This window comes from Oryctolagus cuniculus, chromosome 16, assembly GCF_051225735.1.
Source record: "Oryctolagus cuniculus isolate XC-2025 breed Fujian yellow rabbit chromosome 16, ASM5122573v1, whole genome shotgun sequence".
NCBI lineage: Eukaryota > Metazoa > Chordata > Mammalia > Lagomorpha > Leporidae > Oryctolagus > Oryctolagus cuniculus.
In genome coordinates this window covers 5,207,327-5,215,380 of record NC_142882.1, presented here as the reverse complement: position 1 = coordinate 5,215,380, position 8,054 = coordinate 5,207,327, and the positions used below count along the sequence as shown (strand labels likewise).

Below are 8,054 nucleotides of genomic sequence, written 5' to 3'. Positions count from 1 at the left end.
CCATGTGGCCCCGATGCTGACATCGGCAATGTTCATTACCTGAGAACTGCGATGACAATGTCATCCTAATCAGAGAAGACACTGCCTTTACCATGGCTATATCAGTAGTAGGAGTTCCTGGATTGGCTTATGGAAATAATCCTGGACTACGAAGGCATGCATGTCTGGTGACCAAAATAATCAATCTTACTGCTACTGCACTATCCAGTATAGCTGAAGAATTGGATCACGTTTGCTCAGGAACCCTTTTCTACCATGCAGCTATCAATTACTTGCTGTTGAAAGATCATATATGCTGTGAATCTGTGCCTGGGGGGTGTTGTTTTAACATTACTAACAATGTGCCATATACAGAGTCTGTTATTGATAAATTTAAGAGTGAAATACAACATATGTTCATTAACAAGCCCCTATATTTTGGAGAGTTTCAGAGGATCCATTGGTTATTGATGTTGGCTGGACCACTACTGCTTTTCCTACTTTGTATGGGAAGTTTTCCGTGTGTTTTACAACTTACGTTAACTTCACTACAGTCTATATGGACTGAGATCCATCATTTAAAACTTCTTGCTAAACCTCCTTTGTAATGAAAATAATTGATATTTGGCCAAATATCTTATCAATCCTTGACTCTCACCTAATGCCTAGCTGGAATGATCCTCAGAGCTGGGTAAGACACTCAGAATCCTGTACCAACCTAATACAGGGCTCTAGGCCAAGTCGCCAGTTACCAATGATGGGTAAGTACAGAGATGACTGAGGGCAACCTAAGACAGAGGCCATTCTCAATAAAATAAAAAAGAGGAGATGTAGGCAGCCTTTGGACAAGTCAAGGCCAATCTTGGCTTGTAGAATTCCTGGGATAAGAAAGTCACATACTATGTACTGCCTAACTGAGGCGCCCAGTGGTGACCTGGTGCTGGGGCTCCAGCTCCTCCAGCGGGGCTTGGCATGAGGCTGGCGCGGCTGCTGTGCAGAGCCACCGTGGCCGGCTCGGGCCCGGAGCTGCATGCCATAGGCCCCCACAAACACCGCAGCCTTGCCTCGGACTCCAGCTCCGGCCCAGTGTTGGCGGACAGCGGCATTCTGGGCCAAGTGGACTTCTACATGCTTCTCACCATTCCTGCTCTCCATGAAGCAGTTCCTGGACTTTGGATCAGTGAATGCTTGCGAAAAGACTTCGTTTATGTTTCTGCGGCAGGAGCTGCCTGTTAGATTGGCAAATATACTGAAAGAAATAAGTCTCCTTCCAGATAATCTTCTCAGGATGCCATCTGTTCAGTTGGTGCAAAGCTGGTACATCCAGAGCCTTCAGGAGCTTCTTGATTTTAAGGACAAAGGCGCTAAAGATGCAAAAGCTGTTTATGACTTTACAGATACTGTGATCCAGATCAGGAACTGCCACAATGACGTCATTCCCACAATGGCTCAGGGAGTGATTGAATACAAGGAGAGCTTCGGGGTGGATCGTGTCACCAGCCAGAATGTTCAGTACTTCTTGGATCGGTTCTACATGAGTCACATTTCAATTAGAATGTTGCTCAATCAGCACCCCTTATTGTTTTGTGGGAAAGGAAGTACATCTCATCAAAAACACATTGGGGCCAGTGCTGCGGCTCACTAGGCTAATCCTCTGCCTTGCGGCGCTGGCACACTGGGTTCTAGTCCTGGTCAGGGCACCGGATTCTGTCCCATTTGCCCTCTTCCAGGCCTGCTCTCTGCTGTGCCCAGGGAGTGCAGTGGAGGATGGCCCAAGTACTTGGGCCCTGCACCCCATGGGAGACCAGGACAAGTACCTGGCTCCTGCCATCAGATCAGCATGGTGCGCTGGCCGCAGCACACCAACGGCAAAGGAAGACTTTTTTATCTGTCTCTCTCTCTCACTGTTCACTCTGCCTGTCAAAAGAAAGAAAGAAAGAAAGAAAGAAAGAAAGAAAGAAAGAAAGAAAGAAAGAAAGAAAGAAAGAAAGAAAGAATTGGAAGCATAAATCCAAACTACAGTGTAGTTGAAGTTATTAAAGATGGCTATGAAAATGCCAGGCATCTGTGTGATTTGTATTATATTAACTCTCCTGAACTAGAACTTGAAGAATTAAATGCAAAATCACCAGGACAGCCAATAGAAGTGGTTTATGTACCGTCCCATCTCTATCACATGGTGTTTGAACTTTTCAAGAATGCAATGAGAGCAACCATGGAACACCATGCCGACAAAGGTGTTTAACCCCCCTCCCCATTCAAGTTCATGTCACACTGGGTAATGAGGATTTGACTGTGAAGATGAGTGACCGAGGAGGTGGCGTTCCTTTGAGGAAAATTGACAGACTCTACAACTACATGTATTCAACTGCACCCCTACCTTGCCTGGACTTCCCGCGCAGTGCCCCTAGCTGGTTTTGGTTATGGATTGCCCATATCCTGTCTTTATGCCCAGTACTTCCAGGGAGACCTAAAGCTGTATTCCTTGGAGGGTTATGGGACAGACGCAGTGATCTACATTAAGGCTCTGTCCACAGAATCCATAGAAAGATTGCCTGTGTATAACAAGGCTGCCTGGAAGCATTACAACACCAACCACGAAGCTGACAACTGGTGTGTCCCCAGCCAAGAGCCAAAGGACATGACAACATTCCACAGTGCCTAGTTGAGCTGGGGACAAACTGGCTTTTGTGTTAAATTTGGAAGGGATGGCATTCAGAACTACATTATACCAAATACTTCACATGTCATTCTTGCAGAACAAATGGAAGCTGAGTTCCACTTGTGCCTGGTAAACCTCCTAAAGGATGAATCTCTACCACAGTCAATGGGGCATACTTTTAAACACCTGTAGTTTTGGTCAATTTTTTCTTTCCATAGACTTCAGAAGTGTGCATGTCTGGGTTTCTATAGGAAGCTGTGTTTTTTAAAAAAATACTTTTAATTTATGTCTGCTAGAAGCATTTTATAAATACTGAGTGTAGTTGGTTAGCCATCTTTCTGTGATTTGGCGGTATTCCTGCTATCTTTTATTGAGTAGTGACAACTGAAATAAGATGGTGACCAACTACAAATATACCATGTAAACCTAGGACCAGCTACCTTTCACTGCCTACATGCATTGCTTAGCTCTGAAATTAATTTATAATCTTAAATTTTTGTAAAAGATTGTGATGACTGGTTCCCTGTGGATTTAAGCCAAGATCATGGGCAATCTTTTCAAGTGTGCTGGTGATCAATGTAAGGGAAAATTTTATATTAAACATGAACTGGCAGTTGCTAAAATTATAGAGAAAAAATTTGAAGACAGAGCAGTAAATCCTTGAAACGGACCTAATCAGTTGACTGTTGGTGATCACCTGGGCAGCTTTTAAGAAGTTTCTCCAGGTCCTGCTGCAGACTTCCTGGGCAGGAGCCCAGACAGCTGTTTTTAAAACACTTCCTAGGTGAGTCAGATGCTAGTCTAGTTATGATACTACTTCTGTAGAGTGCATAGTGATGACAGTGTAGTTGCCAAAGTAACAGCGATCTTTATGGTGGTTTCCACCTATTTCAAAGTCAGATTTCTGCACTCCAGGAGAGAGAAACTGAGTCTAGGCCTGGTGCAACTAGAAGAGTGATTGGAGACAGAACAGAGTGATTGTAAGAAAAGAGACAGATAACCAGAGTCAGAATCATAAATGCGTTAAGTATTGACAAAGAATGCCTATTTTCTAAAATACAGATTTTTTTCTTTAACCAGGGAAAAGTCAACCTAGATTTATGAAAATCCTTTGCATCCATGTGGTAATTTGTAGTTTACAAATACTTCGATATATCATAGTCACTCTGTGGGTCTTCAAGACAGCTAGCAAGTGCACCACACTCATTTTAACACAGAGCCTGGCCCAAAGTTGCATAGGATTAGAGCAAGAGCTGTGTTGTTAGTTGTACCTTATCTTTTTTTAAGGTGATAGATACCCTGAAAATAAATTTTAAAGCAAAATCTAAACATTTAAAGAACAGCACGCCACTTAAATGGGAGAACTGTATTTATCTGGAAAATGACATTGAGTTGAAACACTTACTTTTGATCACACAAGGTTAACAATTCTGTATAAACCTGTAGGTTGGAAGGGCTGTTAAAGGGCACAGAGTCTACCACCCTCACTGAAGAAATGAGGACCTGCAAACTCAGAGGTGGTATCCTTTGTCTAGGGCTTCTTATACCAGCGAATCTGACCAAATGTCGGAAACAGGTATCTTAGGCCGGCATTGTGGTTCACTAGGCTAATCCTCTGCCTTGTGGTGCCTGCACACTGGGTTCTAGACCCAGTCAGGGTGCCGGATTCTGTCCTGTTTGCCCCTCTTCCAGGCCAGCTCTTTGCTGTGGCCAGGGAGTGCAGTGGAGGATGACCCAAGTGCTTGGGCCCTGCACCCCATGGGAGACCAGGAGAAGCACCTGGCTCCTGGCTTCGGATCAGTGCAGTGCACCAGCCACAGTGCACCAGCCATGGTGGCCATTGGAGGGTGAACCACAGCAAAGGAAGACCTTTCTCTCTGTCTCTCTCTCTCACTGTCCACTCTGCCTGTCAAAAAAGAAAAAAAGAAAAAAAAAAAACAGGTATCTTACATAAGCTATTGTTCCTCAATTATGGATTCTTTGAAAAACAGTAGAATATACTGATTTATATTAATTTGACATGTTACAATTTTTGGCTTTAAATTAAGCTTGTAATGATGAAATTTTTAGACTCTTTTGAATCAAAATGTTCACTTTCTTTCCTAAATGAGACATTTGTAATAACTAACTTAAACCTGACATTTTTACTTATAAAATATTTCCCCCTCCAAGAAAGTTTGTCCTCTCTTAAGAGCTAAGACATGATATTTGCAAAGGACAAGTGAAATTATTTTCCTTTAGCATTTTTTTAAGTATAACAGCTTTATACTTGGTTATTGTGGTAATGGACAGACGATTACATGCAAAGTATTCTTATACCTTTTACCAGTTGGTATCAAGCCATCTGAGCTATCTGAGAGGTTTTTCAAGATTCTTAGCTGTTTTGAGCACCAGGATTAATATGCAGTATGGATATAAAATGTTTCAAAGGACAGAAAGTGGACACTCACTAATTTTTAGAACCCAAGTGAGTAATGTGCCAACATTTTTAAGAAAGTGATAGAAAAAATATTCTGTGCTATACTTAAGTACTGGCTGGCTTTGGATGTCTTCATACTTAAAAGTGATCACTTTCTTGCACTGTGAAATTTTTCATGAAGATGTTAAAGGGAACGTCTACCTTCTTATTTTGTAAAATGTTTTCTATAAGGCAATAAACAAAGCATGGACCAGCAAAAAAAAAAAAAGTCACATACTCCCATCCTGAAGGAGGATGATGATCAAGAACACTGTGTTAAAATTATCTGTGTTACAGGAGGCCTGATAAGCTGTGTGTGTATGTTGTTATCTTTTGTGCTTCTTTGAGCTGTAGCTGGTTATGTATAAATATTGCTGAGACACTGGAATAAATGAGCCTTGATAAGCCTTGTTGTCTTGGCTCTATTCTCTGCACCTTTGTCCCTCTTTTCATTGCCACTCCTTCCTTCAGGTTCTGTTCCACTGGTTCAGCAGGCCAGCACAAGTACTAATAAATAAAAGTATCAGTGAGGCATTATTTGCACATACCAACTCAGGCCACTTGTTAAGATCATCAATGTGAAGGGAATAATATTGTTATAACTGGCTAGTATCCATCATCATAAAAGTGGAGTGCTCTGCGGACATATGCCTACAATATTGTATGACACGAAATGCTTGGTTGCACAAATCATGTGGTCCATTATTATGGATTCTTGGAATCCATTGGCTTAAATCATAATGCAAAGATCGATGCCTTAACATCTATCTTCTATCAAAGATCTATGAACTCTCTTCCTACTGACTGCATTATTAAGGTAGAAGCCAGTTAGAAAGTGAGGAACATTCAAAAATTGGTTTCAAATAAAATTATGCTAGACCTAAAAAATATATTTAGGCCTGAATAATCATAAAGGAAAAAAAATATCTATCATATTTTACTATGGAAGGAAAACCTAACGGAGGAGTCAGAATAACCTGTATTTTGAAATATCTATATTTAAGTAGTTGTCTGAACACAAAAATGTTAATCGTCTGTAATGAAGCATATTCTGTCTTGGTCTATCTTTTATTTTCCATTGAGATTTACTAAAAAAAAAAAAGCATTTCTATGGACGCAAAAACAAGTGCCTTGCAGAAAAGTTGACCAGAGCAAGAAGAAGAGCTCAAGTAAACACAAGGATGTTCATTTCATGGCATCAGTTTGGAGACAGTGTTTTGCCGAGGCTTATAGGAATTCTGAGCTAATCATTGTGAAGAAGAAGAGAAGCCAATACCCTCTCTTTTCTTCTGTGAGGAGAAGCAGTCTCTCATCCCACAATTCAGAGATAGGTGAAAAAGAAATGTGATCATGAGACCACAAAAAATTTATCAACAAATTCTATGTGAGGTAAGGGATGGACAGGCCAGGGACACAGAATTTTATCTCACAAATTATCTAAGCATTTGTCTAACCATTTTCAGAATCCTCAAGAAATAACTAACAGGACAACCACAGAAAATATAAAGAAAGCAAAGGACACTTACACTTGGCATATGAATATGGGATTATTGATGCTTCTGTTAGTGATGTATCTATACATGGGGGGGTCAGCAATCACCATATCTCCATCATTATGAAGACTGTTTTGTAACTCAAGAAAGCACAAACTATCAACCAGTGAATACACAAGGAAGGGAACCTGCAGTAGGGGAATGAGAAAAAGCAAAGGAAGCATTTAGGAAATCTGTACAAAACCCTAGAACTCAATCGTAGAAGAACCTTCAGTGCTAGGCAGGTACACACACATATTGTATTTTTCTGCATTCATGTATGCACATCTGTGTGTGTTTCTACTGGACTGGAGAGGACATTCCAATGCTCTTCAATCTAACTCCTTTAGGCCAAGCCACCTCCTCTTCCATGGAGTAAGGAATCATTCTTTCCTGGGGCAGTGCAGCTGAGGTCTTGTGTCCAGGTGAAAAATACAAGATGGAAAACCTATTTTTGGCCCATCTTTTCTACACCCAGGTGCTATGATGATATCAAAGTCTATGGTTAGCAAGATCCTAGAGACAAACTCCTATTAGATTTGATCCAAAAACTTTGCTGTTTAATATGACACAAATAGACTGCCTCAGAGGGTGCAATGGGAGCTGTCAGGTGAGAACCTAGAAGGGCCAGTCTCAGTCAGCACTTAGCCAAGAGCATTCCAGCATCAGATTCCCCAGAGGACAAAAGAGGAAGGGGCAGCCCCACACACCCAGTATCCAGGGAAGCCACAGAACATTTCCTTGTTTCCCACACAGATCTCAAAGCAATCCTGTGCACAAAGAAACCCACAAGTACAGGTTTCCCAAGTACTGTGGCCCCACTCATCACTCTCAATTCAGAGATTCCTAATCAGTACATCAACATCAATGTATCTTTATGTTCACATATCCATGTATGACACCTATCCTGAATGTTTTAACATCCACACTAATTCCATGAAGATTTACACCTAAATCCATGGGTATTTCTCATTTAAGCCCTTATGAGGCCATGGGAGCTAAGTGCCAAAGTCTCCATTTTCAACCTAAAGCAGAGAAATCAGCTGGAAATCATCTCTATTCTGACCATGAAAACCACCAAGTGCACGATCACACGCTACAGATATCTATATATCTGGAGTGCAAGTGGTTTTCAGGACTACTCTCTAGAATACCATCATGGAGAACACGTATCATTATTCCACTGCCAAAACTTGTGGATTGTGCAACAAAAAAGCAACCCCAAAGTAAACTAGAAACTTTAGGCAAAGTGATGCATCAACAGTGGCTCATCAATTGTCCATTTTATCCTACTATCCTACTGTCATGAGATGTTATCAATAGAGGATAGCTAAAGGAGTTGGGGACACATAAGAAAATTGTAGTATTCTATTCAAATACTTTGTAAGTTTAAACTGCTGTAAAACAGAAAGTCTAATAATTT

General features: G+C 41.1%; 1 pseudogene; it reads left to right on the top strand.

The window, feature by feature from the left end:
- The first annotated feature begins 951 nt into the window (after nucleotides 1-951).
- On the top strand, nucleotides 952-2,708 carry LOC127489348 (pyruvate dehydrogenase (acetyl-transferring) kinase isozyme 1, mitochondrial-like; annotated as a pseudogene).
- Nucleotides 2,709-8,054: the final 5,346 nt, after the last annotated feature.